The sequence below is a fragment of the Coregonus clupeaformis genome, chromosome 1, assembly GCF_020615455.1.
Source record: "Coregonus clupeaformis isolate EN_2021a chromosome 1, ASM2061545v1, whole genome shotgun sequence".
Lineage (NCBI taxonomy): Eukaryota > Metazoa > Chordata > Actinopteri > Salmoniformes > Salmonidae > Coregonus > Coregonus clupeaformis.
In genome coordinates, this window is record NC_059192.1 from 51,793,910 (window position 1) to 51,817,850 (window position 23,941).

The following is a 23,941-nucleotide window of genomic DNA, read 5'->3' on the forward strand; positions in this document are numbered from 1 at the left end:
ATTGTATCCATATGGCTGGGTGCTAATAACCCTGGTGGCTAAGCTGGTGTCGTCCTCGGGCTGCGGGGCGGGGTCATGTCCATCTGTCCCAGGCTGCTAATTAGCTAACGGGATTAGCCGTTCCCTGGACAGCACCCTGATCACAGTACCTCAGGGGCCTACCCTAAGCACCCATCACTCCCATTGATCCCCATTGATCTCTCACACCTGGGGAGCATTAAGTCTGGCCCAGGCTTCATCTTACCATGCTATAGCCTTCTTCTCATAATCTGTCCACAGGGTGATGAAGAGGGCTGATGGGGGGAGGAAGGGAGGCTGCTGGACAGATGGGCCACCTGATGATACATCTATGGAAGGGGGAGGAGGGAGGTGAAGGGTGAGGTGAATGATAGAGAAATGAAGAAAGAGAGAATGTGTGTGAGCGAGAATTTGTTTAGGACTGAGGCAGTGAAAATTGAGTATGTTTGTTCTGAGGTATGTATGTACGGTTTGTAAATAAGGTAAAGGGAGTGGAAGGATATGTCGGGTTTTGTACAGTCTGGTGTTTGAGAATTAAGCTGAGTTGTTAGCACTGTGTGTGTTATGTCTACAGTTTTATATCATGTAATGTAGCATGTTATGATATCAATATAGCTAGCTAATGGAAAATGTAATGTTGTCTCACCATCTCTTACGCAACCCACACTGTCTGTGTCCCTGCAGACCCCTACTCCACTGAGGCCTGGCTGTGTCTCAGCTCATTCTAAGTTATTTAAAGCTATGCCTCTGCTTCCCCCCGTCTGTCAGATCTACCTCCCCCTGTCTCAGCTACTCTGGCTGATGAAGTGTGATTTGTAAGGAGGCTTGGTCAGCATCCAAATGGAACTACTTCTTCTCCAGTACAAAGCGCTCCTGCAACAAAACATTTTTACCCCTGCCCTTCCTGGGCAGATGTTTGCCTAATTAATCTCCCGACATTCCGTGATTGATTAATTGGAGTTAAATGGGAAGTGTGTTCTGTATAATGGATTTTCTGTCTGCTGTCCAAAGTGCCAGGAAGAGAAACAGAGGGAAAGTGAGAGAGAACAGAAAAGAGAGGGAGAGAGAAAGGGAAACAGGAGTGAGAAGGCCAGACTAGCTGTAAGCGACAGTCCGTCCATCACAGTCTCTCAGGGTTGGAGACTGTACAACCTGACATCACCCCCAGGGGCCTCATGGGGCCTGCAGCTGCAGATGTGATGTCATAGCTGGAACCCCATTGAACAGGTTAGGGATTGGAGGAGTAGTTTTATGTGTGTCCGGGACTTAGTTGAAGCAGCCCTGAGCGAATTGGTGTTGGACGGAAGTGCACACACCCAGTCCTTATAGAGGAAAGCTAGGACTGCCATTCACCTATATTAGTGTATTCGGAAAGTATTCAGACCCCTTGACTTTTTCCACATTTTGTTACGTTACAGCCTTATACTCAAATGTATTGATGAGGAAAACTACTAATTTAATCTACACACAATACCCCATAATGACAAAGCAAAAACTGTTTTTTAGAAATTTTAGCAAATGTATATATTTTTAAAACGTTACTTTATTTGCATAAGTATTCAGACCCTTTGCTATGAGACTCGAAATTGAGCTCAGGTGCATCCTGTTTCCATTGATCATCCTTGAGATGTTTCTACAACTTGATTGGAGCCCACCTGTGTTAAATTCAATTGATAGGACATGATTTGGAAAGGCCTGTCTATATAAGGTCCCACAGTTGACAATGCATGTCAGAGCAAAAACCAAGCCTTGAGGCCAAAGGAATTGTCTTTAGAGCTCCGAGACAGGATTGTGTCGAGGCACAGATCTGGGTAAGGGAACCAAAAAATGTCTGCAGCATTGAAGGTCCCCAAGAACACAGTGGCCTCCATCATTCTTAAATGGAAGAAGTTTGGAAGCACCAAGACTCTTCCTAGAGCTGGCCGCCCGGCCAAACTGAGCAATCAGGGGAGAAGGGCCTTGGTCAGGGAGGTGACCAAGAACCCGATGGTCACTCTGACAGAGCTCCAGAGTTCCTCTGTGGAGATGGGAGAACCTTCCAGAAGGACAACCATCTCTCCAGCACTCCACCAATCAGGCCATCATGGTAGAGTGGCCAGACGGAAGCCACTCCTCAGTAAAAGGCACATGACAGCCCGCTTGGAGTTTGCCAAAAGGCACCTAAAGACTCTCAGACCATGAGAAACAAGATTCTCTGGTCTGATGAAAACAAGATTGAACTCTTTGGCCTGAATGCCAAGCGTCACCTCTGGAGGAAACCTGGCATCATCCCTATGGTGAAGCATGGTGGTGGCAGCATCATGCTGTGGGGATGTTTTTCAGTGGCAGGGACTGGGAGACTAGTCAGGATCGAGGGAAAGATGAACGGAGCAATGTAAGGAGAGATCCTTGATGAAAACCTGCTCCAGAGCGCTCAGGACCTCAGACTGGGGCAAAGGTTCACCTTCCAACATGACAACGACCCTAAGCACGTTGCCAAAAAAACGCAGGAGTGGGTTCGGGACAAGTCTTTGAATGTCCTTAAGTGGCCCAGCCAGATCCCGGACTTGAACCCGGTCGAACATCTCTGGAGAGACCTGAAAATAGCTGTGCAGCGACGCTCCCCATCCAACCTGACAGAGCTTGAGAGGATCTGCAGAGAAGAATGGGAGAAACTCCCCAAATACAGGTGTGCCAAGCTATTTTTTTTAATACATTTGCAAACATTTCTAAAAACCTGTTTTTGCCTTGTCGTTATGGGGAATTGTGTGTAGATTGAGGATTATTATTATTTTATTAAATCCATTTTAGAATAAGGCTGTAACATAACAAAATGTAGAAAAATTAAAGGGGTCTGAATACTTTCCGAATGCACTGTACATACGCTTGTGCGCGTGTGTTTGAAATGGTGAACATGTGTGTGAATGGCCATGTGGCTGTATAATCATCTCTGTGTGTCTCTGGCAGCCTGTCCTGATGTATGTCACTGTCTCTCCCTGCTCTACCAGCTGGTTTTACTAACCCCTATAAATACTGTCCCAATCGCCCCTAGTTCTGCCCAGTCTCATCTCCTCTCTGAGTACTCTTCTTGCCACTCCACTTTCCCAGCTCCTCCATGTCTGACCTGGCTCATAATAAGTGGCTGACCCAGCCTGCTCCAGTTCTGTCTCATTACCCTTCCACTAATGAAGCCCTGCAGGTGTGTGTGTCTGTGTGTGTGAGTAGGCGAGGTTAGTGACTCCGCCAGGCAGGGGGTAATTAGCCAGAGTGGCGTGTGTGTGTGTAGCTAGGAGGAATACCAACGGCCAGCGTGCTAGGCGATCGGTCGGTGCAATGATGGATGGGGCCTAGCGGACAGCCGGAGCTGGTTGTCTGGAGGAGTGACCTCATCCTCACAGCGCATTTACTGTATATCACTTTCACCGCCTCCGCGGGGGCCATTGCTTGCTACATAAGTAGGTGCCACAGGACACACATCCCCAGCCCTCCCTGTCATTGTTTGTGAGGAGGTAGCCTTTAATTAGTTTGCTGGGGAATCAAGACCAACAAAGGAGGGAACAGAGGGGGAAGGAAGAGAGTGAGAGAGAGAGCGCGGGGTACGAAGTATGAATCACCCTCCTCAGGGCTGGTGCAGTGCAGATGCCCTTGTCTAGGACATGGTGGCTGCCTTCACACAGCCTCTCTTCCTCCCTCCATATATCTCTCTCTTTCTCTCTCTCTCTCTCTCTCTCTCCCTCCCTCATTCTCTCCCTCCTCCTCTCTTTCTCTCCCTCCATCTCCCTCTCTGGGGTCCAGGCGCGGTGTAAGGGGGTGGACATTTGTCAACGTCACTGTGGGCCGGACTCTCTCCCTCAGCTGTCACTAGACATACAGACGAGCAGGCAGGCCAGGGAGAAGGCTACGGCCACTGGGATGAATGAGAGGAGGGAGGCCAACCTGTCCACATCACTTTATGAATCTGTGTGTTTGTGTCTGTCTACTTGTGTGTTGTTGAGTGTCTGCATTCCTGCGCTGACTTGCATCTTTACCAAGGGAAACACACAAAGTTTAATCAGGTGAGTGGTTGCATCAGGTGTGTGTGTGTGTGTGTGTGTGTGTATACGTGTTATGTGGGTTTGCCTTATCACCAGCAGATAAACACACTGTACACCGATTGGGTGAGGGAGGGAAAGTGGGGAAATGGGGGGAAGCAGGGGGCTTTGTATGAGGTGTTGATTGCATGCTGTTGAAAAGCTGAAGTGGCATGTTGCCAGGTGAGATCAATGCATACATTGGCTCTGAGCTCCAGTCTGGGGGGAGAAACACCAAACACAGTGTAGGCAGCCACTCCATCACTACAGCGGCCCACTCTGCCCCGACCCACTGATTAAATTGTATTTTATGAAGGGAGGGAGTCATCACTCAGGTGTTCTGACCTGGGGAAGTAATTATTTCTGTATTGTAGTTCCTAAAGAAAAAAATGGTGCCTGTGCTGTTTAAGGAACTATGGAATGGGAAGATTGTGTTCTTCCTGGTCTTCTCTATTTTCATCCTCCTGGTTACTACTTCCTGTTCTCCCTTTGTCCTCTGCCTACCCTCTTCCTTCTGCTGTCTTCCTTTTTTTCACTCTCTTTCTCATCAACCTCAGGAAGTGGGTGTTGTCAAACCCACTGAGATGAGAGAGAGAGAGGGAGGGAAGGGGGAGTGGTAGTAGGATGCAGGGTGGAGGAGGGACGGCGGTGACGGGAGGACAGTGTGTGTGTACCGTGTTTTCTCCGTAGCCCTAGGCAGTAAGTGTGGCTTGGTGGAGAGCCCCGCCTGTACGGAACTGCCTGCCTGCCTGCCTGCGAGTTAATTGTCTGCTGGAATGCTGGGGATCTGTTTCCACCAGGAAGAACGCAGGAGTAATGAACCGATGAGAAAAGTACGGAGGGAAACGGAGGAGAATAAGAGAAGGCAACCGAGTAAAGAGACGCCCAGAGGGGGAGAGGAGGGGTGGAGGGAAAGAGAAAGATGGGAAAATGACAGCTATTACAGAAAGGGGAAGGGGATGGAGTTGGATATGGAGGGAGTGAGAGAGCAGGCTCTGTCCCCCTGGGTGTTGTATTTGTGGGTTTGTTAATCTGTGGCGCCGTACACCGGTGCTCACATCAAGTAGCGGTCTGGACAGACGTTTGATACCGGCCCCTTCCCGCAAACAAACCTCTACATGTTCATCTCACACCCATTATCTATTTTTTGGAGAAACACTCAAAGCCAAAAATCTCACATCCATTATCGTCAATAGGACATGTTCACACGTGCACACAAACAAGCACGTTCGATCTAACACACACTGTCACACATGCACATACACTCACACTTACTTGTTTGCCACTACTGCCTACAGTAATGTATTCACCACTCATCTACTCAGTCATACAGTACAGTAGATGGATCCATGGCTATTTCGTCAGCATTGAGAGAAAAGCACCTTTCAGTGTTTTGATTAAATCTCCATGATCAGATCAGTCCATACTGTCTCTATACTGCGTTTTGTGTGTGTGTGTGTCTGGTGTGACGGCCAATCCTGCTGTCTCGTATTCTGCCTCCCCAGGCAGCTGACACGTTGCTTCAGGTGTGTTGTCAGGGTTTGTTCCCTGAGCTGAGGTGTTAGTGTGTGTTTCTAATGCTTGGTGTGTCTGTGCGAGCGCTGTGGTGCGTGTGTAAGAGAATGAAGGAGGAAAAGTGATGCTGATGTGATTTGATTCTCTACTCTGTCCAGTTCATTTATTGTAGGGCTAACCTGATTAGTAGAGACAGCTCCAGGACTGTTCCTATCCCAGAGCTTTACTGATCTTATCACACAGAAAGGCCTAGCAGCCTGGGCCATACCAGTAACAGCGCAGCACTGACGTTTCTCTATTAGTTGTTTCTCTTAAAGGCCCAGTGCAGTCAAAACTCAGTTTCTCCTGTGTTTTTTGTATCATAGTGTACAACAGCTGATGAAATGAACACTGTAAAAGTGTGAACACATTTTATCAGTGTTATTTCCTGATACAGGTAAACTGCCAAAATAAAGGAAACACCAACATAGTGTCTTAATAGGGTGTTGGGCCACCACGTTCCAGAACAGCTTCAGTGCACCTTGGCATAGATTCTGCAAGTGTCTGGAACTCTATTGGAGGGATGCGACACTGTTCTTCCACGAGAAATTCCATTATTTGATTTTGTTGATGGTGGTGGAAAAGCTGTCTAAGGCGCCGCTCCAAAATCTCCCATAAGTGTTCAATTGGGTTGAGATCTGGTGACTGAGACAGCCATGGCATATGGTGTACATAGTTTTCATGCTCATCAAACCATTCAGTGACCACTAGTGCCCTGTGGATGGGGGCATTGTCATCCTATGGGGGGATAGCCATGGTAGCCAAAATAATGGCCTGCCCAGCTTTTTTATACATGACCCTAAGCATGATGGGATGTTAATTGCTTAATTAACTCAGGAACCACACCTGTGTAGAAGCACCTGCTTTCAATATACTAAACAAAAATATAAACACAACATGCATCCATTTCAAAGATTTTACTGAGTTACAGTTCATATAAGGAAATCGGTCAATTGAAATAAATTCATTAGGCCCTAATCTATGGATTTCACATGACTGGGAATACAGATATGCATCTGTTGGTCACATATACCTTAAAAAAATGGTAGGGGTGTGTATCAGAAAACCAGTCAGTATCTGGTGTGACCACCATTTGCCTCATGCAGTGCGGCACATCTCCTTCGCATAGAGTTGATCAGGCTGTTGATTGTGGTCTGTGGAACGTTGTCCCACTCCTCTTCAATGTCTGTGCGAAGTTGCTGGATATTGGCGGGAACTGGAACACGCTGTCGTACACGTTGATCCAGAGCATCCCAAGCATGCTCAATGGGTGACATGCAGGCCATGGAAGAACTGGGACATTTTCAGTTTCCAGGAATTGTGTACAGATCCTTGCGACATGGAGCTGTGCATTATCATGCTGAAACATGAGGTGGTGGCGGCGGATGAATGGCAAGACAATGGGCCTCAGGATCTCGTCACGGTATCTCTGTGCATTCAAATTGCCATCAAATAAAATGTAATTGTGTTCGTTGTCCATAGCTTATGCCTGCCCATACCATAACCCAACCGCCACCATGGGGCAATCTGTTCACAACGTTGACATCAGCAAACCACTCGCCCACACGACGCCAAAAACGCTGTCTGCCATCTGCCAGGTACAGTTGAAACCAGGATTCATCCGGGAAGAGCGCACTTCTCCAGCATGCCAGTGGCCATCAAAGGTGAGCATTTGCCCACTGATGTCGTTCACGACGCCGAACTGCAGTCAGGTCAAGACCTTCCTTGGTGAGGATGACGAGCACACAGATGAGCTTCCCAGAGACGGTTTCTGACAGTTTGTGCAGAAATCCTTTGGTTGTGCAGACCCATAGTTTCATCAGCTGTCTGGGTGGCTGGTCTCAGACAATCCTGCAGGTGAAGAAGCCAGATGTGGAGGTCCTGGGCTGGCGTGGTTACACGTGGTCTGCGGTTGGAGGCCGGTTGGACGTACTGCCAAATTCTCAGAAATGAAGTTTGAGGCGGCTTATGGTACATTAAATTCTCTGGCAACAGCTCTGGTGGACATTCCTGCAGTCAGCATACCAACTCAAAACTTGAGACATCTGTGGCATTGTGTTGTGTGCAGATTTTAGAGTGGCCTTTTATTGTCCCCAGCACCTGTGTAATGATCATGATGTTAAATCAGTTTCTTGATATGCGCCACATGTCAGGTTGATGGATTGTCTTGGCAAAGGAGAAATGCTCACTAACAGGGATGTAAAGAAATTTGTGCACACAATTTGAGAGAAATACGTTTTTTTGTGCGTATGGGGAATTTCTGGGATCTTTAATTTCAGCTCATGAAACATGGGACCAACATTTTACATGTTGCGTTTATATATTTTTTCAGTACACTTTGTTTCCCTCATTTATTCAAGTGTTTCCATAATGTTGGCAGTTTAAAATACAATCTACACAGAATCTTCTAAGTTGTGGTTTGCCTGGTGACATCACCAGGTGGTAAATTAGGCAATAGACCAATAACAGAGTTCCAAACCTCTGCCAATAACAGCTATTTTTCAGTTTCTCCCTCCCCACTCAGACCACTCCCAGACAGTCCTATCAAAATTCTTGCTTCAGAAATAGTTTTTTGCTAAAGCTGTTTTTGTTTCTTTTTGACAATTTTAATGGAAAACTATTACATTTCACAGTAAGGTATTTAATCGTTACCCTGAAATGATTTGATATTGATATAAAAACGTCTGCATTGGGCCCAAAACGATCATACTGTGACACTTTCTGTATTTTGAAGGTTCTATATTTTGAAAACTTGATTGCTGACATGTTGGGACTGTATCAACAGTGGATTAATGAAACATATACCAAGAGATAGATTTTGAGTGCAATTTTCCTTTAAGGGGCCAAGGCTGGGGTCAAGTTAATTTCAACTGGGCCAATTCAGTAAGTTACTTGTAATACTAATTCAACAATAAAAAAAATGTCATTGCGAATAAGTGGAATTTATAATCCTGAATTGACCAAATTGAAATGAAGTTGACCTCTACCCTGGTTGGTACAGCTTCTCAATAGGGTGATGGTGATATGGTTGTGGAGTCGGACACAGATGATATTGAACATGGCGTTGTAGCCTGATGTCTGAAGCATCATGGATGTTGTGAGTCGTTAATATCTGCACAGCCTAGGGCTATCCATTCTAGAGCGATTTTATTTCTCTGTAGGCAGGTCTCTCACTTTTCCCCTCCATTACCCCCATCTCTCCATTATTTCTTTCTTAGTTTACTGCTATGCAGTCTCTCCGTTCCCCCCCAGGCTACCAACCCCACCCACCCCTTGTGCTCCCTCTCCCTCTCCCCCTCTCACGGTTGTGCTCAGGATCTTGTGAGGATCTCAAGGTTGTTTAGTGGTAATTGTGGCCATCCATTCTCCTCCACCAAGCTTGAAAGATGAGCCGTCGTTTAGAGGCAGAGCTCAAAGGGCTCGCAGGGTGGAGGAAGTGATTTGTGAGCTGAGATGAGCAGCATGGTCAACCATCCGCGTGTGTATACTTGCTTGCGTGTGTGTGTGACTTGTGCGTCTGTGAGGGTGTGTGTGTGTGTGTGTGTGTGTGTGTGCACATGTGTGTATCTGCACACGTCTAGTGGGGAACAGTGGGGCGCTGGGAGGGATGCTGTGTGTTGATGTGGAAGGCTAGATCTGAGTGGACTGTGGAGACGGCAGACAGAGCACAGGGAGTAATTCAGACCGACACACTGTAGGAGTGTGAGGAACACTGGAGGTGTGAGGTGAGCTCTGATGAGAGAGAGTGTGTGTGTGTGTGTGCGATGCGTGTGTGTGTCTCTCTTTCTCTCAGTGTGTAAGGGAGAGGTAGAGACTCTGTGCGGTGGGTAGAGCAGACAGTGTGTCTGATGCCAAGGTGTCCCAGGGCCAGTACGGTGCAGCAGATGGAGTGCCACGCGGTGATGCCCATTAATCCTGGACCCTGGGCAGCAGAGGTGTCCGTCCAGCCTCACACTGTGAGGAGGAGACGGAGGGCATCCCACCACCATCCATCTTCCACACTAACCAGCTCCACCCAGACCCACAGTGTACTACAGACATCCTCCATCTCACTCTACCAGATACAGATGGCCTTGTGTTTCATACAGGGTCCAAGCAGTCTAATTCACTCTCCCATTCCTCTCTCTAGCTCACCCTCTCCTTCTCTATCTATCTGGGTCGAGTCTGTGCTTGTTTAACTGCATGTCTGTGGGAGGGAGTCGGCCTGACTCCCATTAGAATGTATCAGGCTGGTAATTCCGACCCTGCTGTATTGGCATAATGTAAGCAGGGTTGTAACAATGAGCCTGAACACGGCCATGTTTTTGTGCCTGCTGTCTCCCGGGGAGTGTGAACGATGCAGCTGTCAGGAGATCCATAGACGTTGTCTGAGGACCAAGTCAGCGCCTGTCAGATGAAGACTAATGGCATCTCGGAAACTGGGAGAATATGTGCCCAGCGCTATCAATTTTCGTCTAATTAGTGTTAATTTAATGGCAGATCCCGCCTCGGAATCTCTTCATCAATGCCTCGACCATCCCGCTTTACTGCATGCGTGTCCTTGTCATTATTCCAGCCCTGAGGTTAATGAAACAACAACAGTTATATCTTTGTTTGCCGTCTGATTGAATGCTGCTACTTATAATCAAGCTATGGAACGTCACATGTTCCATTTATTCAAGGGTAAATCATTCTGTGTTGTTGAAGCCGGCTATTTACTCACAGCCAGCTATTCACTTATTCACCTTTAGAAATTAACTGAACTTTCCCATCCTCTTCATTGTCATTTCTACCAGGTTATTATTGTAAGTGGTACGTCATTATTGTTTTTAGTGATAATCAATACGCAGCTAAATGCCAACTCGATATGGCTTCGCTCAATCAGTCAGTCTGCCAGCTGTGATTCCCCTGATGAGCAGCATTTAAAGCCTTGCTTCTTCTCTCCCTATATCTGTCTCTCTCACACTCCATCTCCCTCCCTCCATCACTCTCTCTCGCCACATCTCTCCGTTTCTCTACCACATGCTATGTATCTTTCTACTCTCTTTACTGTTCTCTCTTTTACTCTTTCCCTCTCTCTCTCTCTTTCCCTCTCTCCCTCCCTCTGTGAATCAGTCCAGGCAGGAACTGGCAGCAGCCATCGTAAATCCCAGTTGTTGTTGAAAGAGAGCGAGAGACTGAGAGACAGGGCTCTGAGGTTTATTCTGGGTGAGAGAGGCGTTGCAGCTCAGCAGGGGTAGCACTAAGAACTCCACTTTGTCAAATTAGGGATGGGGGTGTGAAGTAATTTCACTATTTGAATGGTATCATTAATTTTTGCCGGATATCCAGATATTTGAAATACATGTTTGTTTTTTTAAACATTTTTAACCAGAGCACTGCTGCCTGAGGGAGAGAGGCTGGCGCTCTATTGCACACTGGACACTTGCCGCGTACAGACCCTTCTCTATTGCTGCAGCTGCGGAGGGTGGTGTGTGTAGCAAGCAGACGGAGGGAAAGAGAGAGAGACGCCAAGGCAACACGGCTACAGCCAACACTAGCTAACTTGTAGCAGCCACAATGTTATTTATCCTCCCATGTATCAGTGCCTGACTGCAGTAGCCTAGAGCAGGGGTTCCTAAACCTTTTCATTCACGCCCCCCTTCCAGCATTGGGGAACATCCCGCGCCCCCCTGCGTGCGCCATGTCTATTTCTATGGGCACTGTTCATGACACAAACCTTGCAGTTTTAAAGCATATTTTCTTGCAATTCTATACATTTTTCCATGTCTAATGTTTATTCATGTGATATTTGAGTGACTCAAACATTACAACAAAATGTATGGGCTAAAAAACCGAGCTAAAAAATGTTAGCTGACATGGGCTAGTTGATCTGGACATTTCTGAAAAGTAATAAATAGCTCTCTAAGGTCTGCAATGACTGACATGACCAGAGGAAAACTAATGATACACTACCCAATTTTGAAATTGCACCTTGTGCATTCTACTGTTACAACTTTCAAGAGTAAGTTGAAAGCCGGACAAGTTTAAATATTCAAATAACTGTGCAAATCCCTATGAAAATTGCAGCGGTTGTATTCAGAGTGAGCTTCTGAGTCACACCAGGAGCTTACGAGAGACAGTTCAAACTGCCAGGGAACAGGTTTTATAAATAGGTTCAGCATTGAGTTTTCATTTTTAATGGAAGAGCCCAGGCTCACTAAGGGTGTTTGTATTTGTTAAGAATCCCCATTTAGCTGCTGCCAAGGTATGCATGTGTCTGTGCCTGTGTGTGTGTCTCTTCACAGTCCCCGCTCTTCCATAACGTGTATTTTATCTGTTTTTTGCATCAGCCATGGCTCTACGTAGTACTGTGCGCCTCCCATAGTCTGTTCTGGACTTGGGAACTGTGAAGAGACCTCTGCTGGCATGTCTTGTTGGGTATGCATGGGTGTCCGAGCTGATTTCTAGTAGTTTAAACAGACAGCTCGGTGCATTCAACATGTCAGTACTTCTTACAAAAACAAGTAGTGATGAAGTCAATCTCTCCCCTACTTGATAACATGCATATTATTAATGTTAGGGTGAAGTAGCAATGGGAAGATGTCTGAGAAACTCACTTTTGAGAAATGTTATGTGTATGCTAATTGTTTCTGACTAGATGAATCCTGCTCCCAGGTGTAGAGTAGACATCATCAGTAGGAATGACCTTATACAACTGGAACATTTCATTGTTTGAAACCAATCCCCTGAATATGAGGACTCAATTGGTGTGACGGATGTAATATGTATAAGACTGGTACAGTATGCTGCTGCCCAGCTGTCTCCATTTGTGTGATTGGCTCTTATCTGTCACTAGGCTCTCTTTCCAATCAGGGCGTACACAAGTGGCACAGAAAGATAAAGAAGTGGCTGTAAAGAGGAAATTGAAATCATATTATTAACTTGTGTGTATGCGCGTGCGTGCGAGCAATTTAAAACTCCATATTTAAACCATCTGCAGAATCATTAGGATTTATCCCTTATTCCCCAGAGGAACTGATAAAGGCAGGGACATAAGTCTCATGTCCTCCCACAGGAGGCAATAAAGGATTATTCCTCTCCACGTGCAGGCCTGGGATATCCGTTTGTAATTGTCGTCCCAGGGGACCGCCATGCATTTAATTCGGTCCACTCTCTCAACCAGTACTACTGTCCAGACTGACAACAGCATCCTGCTTTCTCCCTCACTACTCCTCGATCTCATACAGGGAGAATGTTATTCTCTGCAACGACTCCCCCTGCCTACCCCCCTCCTCTCCTGACCACCTTGCTTTGATCTTGGGGCTCAGAGGACTCTGAAATCAGCGTCATGCCTGGTGTGTGTGAGGTTTGACGTGTGGAGAGGATGAGAGTGAGCGAGGGAAGAAGGGAGAGATGGGTAGAGAGGGAGATGATCTCTAGAGAGGGGTAGAGAAGTGGCATTAATGCGGGGCGGCAGGTAGCTTAGTGGGTAAGAGCGTTGTGCCAGTAACCGAAAGGTCGCTGGTTCTAATCCCCGAGCCGACTAGGTGAAAAATCTGTCGATGTGCCCTTAAGCAAGGCACTTAACCCTAATTGCTCCTGTAAGTCGCTCTGGATAAGAGCGTCTGCTAAATGACTAAAATGTAAAATGACATATTGGTCAAATAATTTAGCAAAGCGTTTTAATGAGACACGGGAGACGAGGCCCCAGTATATGTCTGTGTTTCTCCATTCAGAGCCATGAATTAAGGAAGACAACATCAGCTGGCTCAGGGTGAAGAGATTCCAGCAGGGTTCTCTGTCTCTCTGAGATGCTGTGATGTGCTATCCAACGTGTTCGGAGAACATCTCTCACTGTGCACGCACACAATCTCTCAGCACTTTACTTTTTGATAACTAGGGCCGGGACGATACCAGTATCGCGATACTCATTAGTATCATGGCAAGGAAACAAAACTTCTTTAGGAAAACAGCCCTAAGGTTGGAAACAAACATCATTATGTTGTCATCCAGAGTCACATGTATTTATTTAAGATAGAGCACACAATATTTTACATACAGTAGGATTTTAAAGAACCAAAGAGTTTGGTCTGCTTCGTGTGTTCAGTTTTGCCATGGAAAAAATATTGCGATACTGGTATTGTCCTGGCCCTATTGATAACCACAGGCTATCTGAAAAACCGACCGTAAATGGAAGCCTTTACATCCCTCAGTCTGGATGCACCCTGGCTAGAGTTGGGAATTTTTCCTCACATTCAGTAGTGCTGTATTCTGTCTGCCTCCCAGTTCCTATCAGTCCTTCTGGGGTTGTGTGATACAGCAGAAAGGCAGCAGGTCAGGCAGTCGGTGTGTTATCAGTGATGCAGAGTGTTTACTAGTACTGGGAGATGAGGAGCGCTCTGGTGGGTCCTCTGTACTGCTCTGCCTCAGGGGGAGCGCCTCTCCTTTGATGTGATCTGACAGAGAGAGAGCAGCCCAGAACAGGGCCAGCCAGGAAGTTTCTCTAGTCTGGAGTGCGTGTGGGACCGCGGTTCCCTTCTCCCCTCTACTGTACTGTAGCAATACGACGGGGCTAAAATAGCCCATTTCACAAGGCACTAAGAGGGAAGAAATGCCACGCATGCATAAGGAGTGTTGAGTATAGATCTCTTGTTTATACAAGGCTTGTTCGCCGCTCCCCGCCCGCTCCATTCCCTCCAAATAACAGGCCATCAGTTTAAGTGAATGCATTCATCAATTTGAACGGAAGACTGGAGAATAGCAATTTATCTGCTGTTTTCCAAAGTAGAAACTGATTTTAGAGGTGTGTGCGTGTACTGTGTGTGTGCGTCTGCCCGATGCCTAATGTAGCAATGAGTTGACATGTTCGCTCCAGTTCAGAGCCGTCTCAGTGGGGAGCCTCCTCATCTCATCTCTTTTTGGAGACTGGCTTCGTGTTTTTCACCCGACTCTCATGCTTGGCTGGAGGAAAGCTCTGTCTGCTTATAGCTGTGGGAGGGGGGAGCAGCCAGACACAGGCACTCCGTGATCGCTGCACCACCGCTCCCATCTCTACCTGAACAAAGACCACAGAGATTTACTTGGCTTTCCTGTCTGCTGCTGGTGTGTTTTTGTGAGAGATTCCCATTTTTCTATTATGTTCTTTTAAGGGGGATTCTCAATTAAATGCTGGGTACCTGGTTTCGATTTGTGATTCCAATTGCATTTATTGAATGTACTGTTTGTTAGTGTGTGGATAACCATTTACAGACACACAGGCATCTCACACCAAGGCATCACATCTTCTCTCCCACTCTCCCCGCAGGCAGCCACCGTGTACCACCACCCCCAGAGAGCTAAACGCATCAAAGGAAAGCTTCATGTACCATTTCCCAGCTATCCTCTCCTCCTCACTCCACACAGGCACATTTTCTCTAAAGCGGTTATTTTTTAACAACTATTTGATTGCAGCGGTTTACAAGCATGACTTTTAATGCATAATCAACACAGTTTAATTTGTTATTCATTTCAATACATGTGTGCATGTTTGGCTACCGAACAGTGTTTCCTCTGGAAAAATGTGTAGCTGTGGGGGGGAAAGGTCGCTGAGGGGGGTCCGGGAAGCTGACACCATCTAAAATATAATTTCTACTTCCAGAAATGAGCCAAATGACATATTGGTCAAATAATTTGAAAAAAATATATTTTTACATATTGTGACAATGTATATAGCCTATGCATGGCCCATTTGATCAGGTATGCTATTAGCAATAAGCATTATCAGCTGTAGCCCAACTGATGCAGCATAGTGGCTATTAATAAATAGGCTGAAGCATGGGGTTACCTATCTGCATTTACCCTATTGGGCTAATCATTAATCGAGTCCTGCATTTGGTCAGATATCCACACTTCCCTGTGGGTGGGCTGCAAAAAAAATCAGCTGCCGGGTAGAATGAAAACCCGTAGGTCAGCTCGCGATTCAGAACAATTACATTGCGGGTCGGGAACATTTTAAATCAAGATAATACACTTTTTTTTTTTTTGGGATATTCTTGTGTAGCGAATTCCATTCTGTGAGTGGGGAGGCAGACAAGGCTGCGGAGCCGGGAACTGTCCCTTATTTGTGTGGTGATAAAACGTTCTAATTTGTCCAGGCGCAGAGCTTGTGTTCCCTCTCTCCATGAGAGAATATGACACGTTGCCAAGTTTACTTTCCCTGGATAGCCAAAGCTCACGCGAAATTGACTAAAGTAGGCCTAACCGGAGAAATAATAATACGGTTATGAAAGGAATAGGCTACAACACCATTGTGGAAACGGGTGCTGCAGTAGATGGATGTGGAAGATGGATTCACAGCCTTCACAAATTGCAAGCAGGTATGCTTAATGCTGTTAATTATTATATTAATTCAGGCTTTCGTTCATTAGACCATACGCAGGCCATATAAAGTGTAAACCAGTGCGGCTGTAAAAGTTTGCGTAGCCTACTAAATAAATGTAGCCTATTTTTGCAGCCTAAATTTGATTCTGGGAATTCCCTATGGCAATCGTAACTTGAATGCACCTCGAGAGGAATATTTATCTCACATAGAACACACAACAGGCCCACTAGGTAAATAGATAAACGATTCTACTATGGGGTTGTCTGATTTTGCTATTCATTAGGCCTTCTTGTTTTGTTTACAGAGGAAAAGTAAATGTGGACTTTTCCAGCATATTCAAAGTGCGCCTCGGTAGAAATATTTGTTCATGTTCCATATTTTTTGGCCGTTGTGGCAATGATTTTGCTGTGGTGCAGCACCACAGCTAAATGATTGCAGCGGGAACACTACTGCCGAACATCTGAGAAACATTTCTCTCTCACTCTTTTTTTCTTTTTTCTTTCTGCCGAAGCATTAAAACCCAGATTATCACTAATCTTTCTGGTAAAGCGACAGGCCTTGTTTGGTCATTATTAAATACATACAGTCACTGGGGGAAAGCAACCCTGGGGAGGATTTGGAGCAGGCCTCATCCTCCCCTTTTTCCATCCCCCCATCCTCCCCCATCCGTCTCTTAGGCCTACAGTACACTCTGACTGTAGCCTGCTGCCTTCACTGTCTCCTGCATGTCATCCATACAGCTAAATCCCTCCTCAATCTTGGCATGACACTGGATTATCATCACACTCACCTGCTTTGTTGTACAGGTTTAAAGCTAGGGCTGGCACAATTGCTGTATAATAATGTTTTTTTGGGGGGTGGTACGAATAGCTGACTAAAGACGGGACAGGCGGGCATTAGTGCTGTTGAGTCCGTTTCTGCGGAAACATGGACTCTTTACAACGTGATGAAACTTTGTTGCTCCTTGCTGAAACAAGCAAGGTATTGTTGCAAACCTGTCCTAGGCAACGCCCTCCTCCATGCAGTCAGGAGCGGAAGAGTGTTTTTGTTTTATTTGCTATTCCAGTGCTTTAGATATCATGGTATGGTCCTTCCAGCCTGTGTCTGATGGGAGCCAGAATAGCCACTTCCCCTCTCCTCTCTGTGATGTGTTTAGCCAGTGGGCTGGTGTCCTTGGGCTGACCAAGGGGAGGTGGGGATAAGGACAGTTTATCCCAGGGAGGTGGGCTTTACTCTCCCACCTAAGTAAAACTCAGATTAGCCACACTGTGCAGGAGGGGGTAAGGCTTTCAATAGGTCAAGGTTATGGCAAAGGGACTAGCGAGCCCATCCCTGTGAGGACTCAAACAATGCTCAATTTCTTGTTAAATTTATAGTAAAAAGCCGTCAGTCATTATTATCAGTCTTTTCCTCCCATTGGAATGTTGACCAGGTGAGGTCAGCACAGCAGAGACATGGGATTGGTTTAGCAGCCCTTCCTTGTCTCATTGAGTGGTATGTAGGACATTTGCACAGGATTGCATGTGGAATAGAAACATCCATAATACAGCAACAGAACATATTTTCCTCAGAAGGCGGCTGTTGTTTTTGTTTTGACTAAGTCATCTTTTAATGATCAAAGACTCCAAATTAATCGTTTTTGTCACGCCAATCTCTGTTTATGATGGGTGAAGGCTGCCTCCATCTATTCTGGGATCTAGAGGTGTGTGTGTGTGTGTATGTGTGATCATTCATCAAAGATTTATAGCCTTGTGTGACTGTGTGTGTTGGGCCAGAGGCTGTGTGAAGTGGCAGGTTTCTCAAGAGCTGTTGGATGCGCCACCTGAGTGGCCGTGTCACTGTCGCCAACAGATGTGCCTTCCATCATTATTTATCTCTCCCTCCATCTTTCTCTCCATCCCCCCTCTCTCCCTCCCTCTGATCCCTGTCTCATCTTTCCTCTAAATGACCTCTGCTGCCAGAGGACCTGGCTCTAGCCGCTAATTTAGTGTGTGCGATGTATGTGTGCTGTGTGTGTGTGTGTGTGTGTGTGTGCTTGAGCATCTGCAGGGAGATAGGAAAAACGGAGTAATTGTGAGTTGCGAGCTCATGTTATCATTGCATGTATGAACCATGTGTGCGTGCTCATGCTATAACAAGCCGTATATAGGCCTGTACAGTACTCATTTGCTGCGTGTGTTGCAAGTAACTTGTCTGAATGATACCGGATGTGCTTTTGTCACATGCAATGTGTGCAGCTGACTGTCATGTCAGCGTTCATCAGATCAGTAGTCTCTCTGGTATAGCTGTACTCAGGTCCTCAGACAGACAGCTGTTTCCAAAGGGGTAGACATTCCACCCCTCACCGGCTCTATCCTCCAGCATTGTCATTGTCATTCAGCTACACACACACACCACAATAGTGATACCCTCGTTTTTATAATTGCTACACAAGTACCTTTGTCTCTGAGTGAGGGAAAATGAGTCTGTCATGCCCTGTGGTTTTGGATATTTTTTGTTGTTTCAAGGGGTTTTGGGATTAGTGTTAATTCGGAATACACCACAGGATGCTTGTTAGGATTTGACGGAACTGTTAATGTCTTCTTTCTTACCATTGTGAATTATTGCTGCTACTGCGTGTTTGATGAAATAAGGGTTCTTGTTTTAATCAGGACATTGATTGATTTGAATTTACTTGTTTTTCCCCTAATATCAGCTTAGTTTTTTCTCCAACCAACAAGGGGTTTAATTTAGTGAACGGTGGAAATAACAGTAGGCCTAAATGTGTTGACTGTGTTCTAAGTGAGTTGTATGTGGTTGTAAACCCTGTCTTTGATGTGTGCTCTTGGCCAGGGCTGTGCCCTCTGACCCCTCAGTGTTTACCCAGGAAGCCTCCTGAGGGTACCTTCCTCTGGACACCAGCCCTTCCTCTGTAGTCACTAAATACCACAGACACACCCTGCCCCTCAGCACACAACCCACACTGTCCTGAACTACTCCATTGAACTATTGATTAGTAGTGCTGCTTCTTAAGGGATTTCAGTCAATGCCTTGGGACCCCCATGGATGCGTGCACCAAAACAGAAGAGCATGACGATATCCCTAGCCGGTAGCAACTGAAGAGAATGCATTTAAAATGGCACTTATTAATTCCAATGAATGCACTTAAACAGACTGTTCATGCGTCGAAGTGGTCGTTGAAGGGCTTCTTCATCTGTAGGAGCCAGTAGTCCATGTGGTGTAATGGAACATAGCCATGAGAGAGGAGAAGGGAACTTTCCTGTGGATCGATGGACTGCGTTCTCCAGGGGGGATGAATGAATAGAGCTCTCAAAGCCTGGCTGTGAAGGAGCTGCCATTAGTGGTCTCTCTTTCTTTTCTCTCTCTCTCTCTCCTTCTCTCTCTCTCCCTGTCTCTGTCCACACCATGGTCCGCTACTGCTATCGTGGCCTTTCCTCTCTCACTTCCTCTATATGAGCAGACACTAGTTTGCTAGTGTTTTTTTCAGTAAGTGTTCTCAGAAACACCAAGGCTAGGCCTAATTGAATGTGCCCACATGTGGCTATAAGTACTTGCGAGGAGGATGGGAGTAAAATGTATTCAAAATTACATGAAGTGCCTTGACGAGGTGTCTGTCTGTCTGTACGTACCTGTGTGTGTGCGCTAGTCTTTGTGCCAGTGGTGTGTGAGGGAGAACAGGGGAGGTAATTGGGATGTTGTATGGGGTGTCAGGTTTGGCCTTTAAGAAGAGGAACCATGGGGGATGGATAGAAGGAGTGGGGGGATAAGGGTCATGAGATAATGGCGCATTGGGGACGTATAGGGGGAGGGGATGGACTGACGACAGTCAATAAAGGATGACCCTGGGGCCAGGAGTTCAGAGGTCACCCATTGTTGAGAGGACTGCATGATGAAGATATCTGGGGTGTCTGGTGACAGCGTGGAAGCAAGGGTGTAATGATGAGCGCATATTAAGACGACAGAGTGGCAATAGGTGTTTGTCTGTTGTGTGTGTGTGTGTATCTGCTGCATACACTAAGTTGTGGATATTGGGCAGGTTTCTGTATCCTTGTGGCAAGTGAGGTTACAGATGCCTGCCAGAACATCTAGCTCTGGACTCTCCTCTGTGTCGCATCTCTCTCTCCCTCCTTTGTTCTCTCCCTCTCTCCTCTATAATTGAACAGACATGTTGAGGGCAGTCAGCTCCTTCCACAGGCGTCGGGGCTGCCATTAAAGCCCTGAGCCCCTATCGTCATCATACTGCCTCTCTGCTATAGACAGACAGTTCAGTCACCCACAGGGACAGTACAGCAGCACAAGCTATCCTCTCAGAAGCTAAAACGGCATCTAAACCAATCCTACTCTATCGTCCGGCACTGCATCTGACACACACACACCACATAGGGTTTTATAAATGACCTATGTAACCTGGAGGTAGCAGGTTAAGGGAGAATACAGTTGGGGATGCAGCTGGTGTTTCGCCCCCCAGAGCAGAGCCATTTAAACCAGGATTGCCTCAATTGGTGTCCAGCTGTTTTAAGTGGCTATGTGTAAATGTACTGAGGCATTTTCAGAGCAGCCTAGCAAGAAAGTGACACAAGTAGTTTATTTTTTCAATTTCTGTCTTTATGCTAAAATGTGGCAAGCACACATTGCACATCTCTTTTCTGCTCTGCTCTTGTCATGCTCCCTCTCTCTCTTTGTCATCCTTGCCTCCCTCCCTCATTCGACCCTCCGCCCCCCTTTCTATTCTATCTTGAGTCAAAGGCTTAACAAATATAAAAGTCTCAGCGAAAGCATAACATTTGAACAAAACACAAATTAGGTTCCACCACAGTTGAAGTAGGTGCCCCCCCCCCCCTCCTTTTCCATCTAGCCTATGCGCTATTTACAACTACCCTCAATAAATAACAAATGCGAACATGCCTAAAGACGTAATTTGACCAGTTGAGGCTGCTGAGGGGAGGACGTCTCAAATTAATGGCTGGAACGGCGCAAATGGAATAGCATCAAACCCATGGAAACCATGTATTTGATGTATTTGATACCATTCCACCTATTCCTCTCCAGCCATCCAGCATTTGACCTTTGTCTAATTCCCCATGTGAAATGTAGAGTTAGTCTGCCTATATTCTCAGATTTTCCTTCTTATTTAATCAGTGTGAATTCAGGGAAGGCAGAGTGTTGATATTGTAGGTACTGGCTAGTAGTTAGAACATGTTTGCCAGCCTTCATAAATTACTCATTTCTTATTGGGCTAGTAGAACAGGATGTTTTGTAACAGTGAGACTATTTCTGTAGAGTGCTTACTCATGGACGTTTGGTTTAGTTCTCCCTCAGAAGATTTGTAGTGCAGCTGGACTAGTGGCACAGTCTTTAGGGGGAACTCATCTATTTGATGAAATAGGCACAGAGGTACAGAAATACAAAACTCCTATATTTTACTGAAGCGATTATAAGCATTTTTCAAATTGACTTTTGCCTCTTGTATTGGTCATAGTTGCAGGTAATTATTCCATCTTCAGCTCTATACATCTACTGTACATTGTGAACTAACTGAATGGTTTATTAGTGGGTACGGATTCAGCCATAAGATCAGAACATGGTTTGTCTTTAAAAGGCAGTCCTTATTCTAGCTCTCTCTCTCCTCTCCTCCTCCCAGTCCCCCCTATATATTAGTGTGTGATAAAGTGCCTCTGAAAGGCCAATTCATTCTAATCTTAGGGGATCTGAGCAGATTTCTCACGCGTCATCTCCTGATGATTCCTATCAGAGGGCAGAGCTGTTGACTGGTGCTACATGTTTTGCTCCTATTCCTCCAAGACCAGGCTACTAATGCAGGGCTTTTAGCCAACAACACCAGGCCTCACAAACACAGACTGTAGACATGTAGGCCCATAGTCTTTCTGGTGGTTTAGAAAATGGATCGAATTTAACTCTCTCTCTCCCTTCTCTCTCACTCCCTCCTTCTCTCCCGCTGTTCCTGTCTCGCAACTATTTCTCACTCCACTCCCCCCTACTATTGCTTGCTCCCTCCCTCTTTCTTTCCCCATCTCTAGCTCTCCCCTCCCCATCTCCTCTCCCCCTCCCTGTCTGTCAGACTCCTACTGTGTGATGGTGTGTGTATGTGTGTGTGTGCATGTAGAGGGTAATTAAGACGTCTCTGTGTGTGTCTCTCTCTCTCTCTCTCGGCCAAGGTTTGATTGGCATCTCTGTTGTGTTGCTCTCATATGAGCCCGCACCGACAGGCCCGTATACTAAATTGGAAACAGCGGTCGGGCTAATAAAATGTCAAGTAGACGGCTACATCTTTAAAGGTGCAATATGCAGAAATCGCTCCGCCATTTCCTGGTTGCTAAAATTCTAATAGTTTGTAGTTCTAATAGTTTTCAGTTTATGTGACAAAACAAGCAATGTATGGTGTAGAGAGTCATTGTACTAAACCACTAAAATATATTTTCAATAACCCTAAAGATTGTATTTTCAGCTGTATGAAGCTGGTGTACAAAACCGAAAGTAAAAGATGGAAAAACTAAACTTAAGAACGAGAAGCATAGAAATAGCGCACATAGAACAGATCTACCACTTCTTAAACTTGCTTTCAATGAGAATGACAGATCTATAACTCACAAATATGATAATTTTCTAATCTCTGCCGCTGCCACTTGGCATAGAGCTCTGGCAGCATCCTGTGGTCCCTCCATGCCTTCCTGCTGTGCTAAGCAGGCGGCCCCATCGATATATACAGCCAACTCCCATTCCCCCTCGGAAAGGCCACTGGTTGTGTGCGGGTGGGTGGGTGCGCTCCTGGCAAGGCGATGGAAACACTTTTCCCATGTTCCTTTGAGTCTGGCTTTGTGAGGCACTCTGTGGTTCGTGTCTGCAGGGATGGGCTCTTTGTGTGTCTGTGTGTGTGAGAGAGTGTCTGAGTTTGTGTATGTCTGTCTTGCCTGTGTGTGTGTGTGTGAGTCCGTGCGTGTGCAGGCAAAAGTATATGTGTCTGTGTGACGGAGCATATTGAAGTTGTGCATGACTAGCAGTGTCGGGCGATTGATCCTGCGCCGTTAAGGGCCCAGAATGTGATTTCCAGCTGGTTGGCCCGCTCCTCTAAAGGCTGCTGACTGTGTACACTGTAGCACACTGATAGAGGAAGAGGGACCTCCTGTTGGCCAATCAATTAGTGGCCTTGGTGGCCTTATGGCTGAATAGATAATAGACTCCTTCGCCTCATTCCTGGGGAATGGAGGAGGAGGAGGAGGAGGAGGAGGAGGAGAGGGGGGTCATGAGAGGGGTTGAGGGAGACAAAAAGGGAGGGAGTATTGCGTGATGGGGAGGGAAGAAGAATGGGCCTCATCATGAGGAAGAAAGAGGAGGTAGGAAGAGGAGTGTCAGACTCTGAAACCAGTGAGGGTGTTTTTCAGTTGTTTTTCAGTTGTTCTTCTAAGTGGGAGTTAGTTTGAGGCTGTGAGTTAGAATGGGCCTTAGCCCCAGCCACAGTCCTCTGTGTTGATCCTGGTGAGAAGCCAGCTCTGATAGCCAGGGTTTGTTTGAGCTGCACTATCAATATTAGGATAGCCACTGGAGGTTGGAGCACAGCTTCTACTGGGGGACTCTGACACACCGCACATACTCAGCATGTGACTGTGTGTTTGTCTATGAATTCCGGTTAACTAAGGTGTTGTGTAAGATTTGTTTGTGTGCCCGCATGTGTACGTGCATTTCTCTGTGTGTGTCAGTCCTCTTGCTCTGTTCTCCCCTCAACAGAGGAGATGGCTGCTGTCTCGCTGAGCTCCATGAAACATTAAAATGAGATTCTGGTTGGTGGAGAACAAAGGAGCCACCCTCTGTGTCACTACTTTTCTGTTGTTTTCTCTTTCTCCATCTCCCTATCTTTCTCCCTTTTTCTTTCTCCCTTTTTCTTTCTTTCTTTCTTTCTCCTTTCTTTCTTTCTTTCTTTCTCTCTCTCTCTCTCTCTCTCTCTCTCTCTCTCTCTCTCTCTCTCTCTCTCTCTCTCTCTCTC

The 23,941-nt window shown here is 46.2% G+C and overlaps 1 protein-coding gene across 2 annotated transcripts in view; it reads left to right on the forward strand.

The window, feature by feature from the left end:
- The window catches only part of LOC121570369 (bifunctional heparan sulfate N-deacetylase/N-sulfotransferase 2), a 180,358-nt gene that overhangs the window by 91,543 nt on the left and 64,874 nt on the right, over nucleotides 1–23,941 (forward strand). The gene's annotated exons all lie outside the window — the stretch shown is intronic.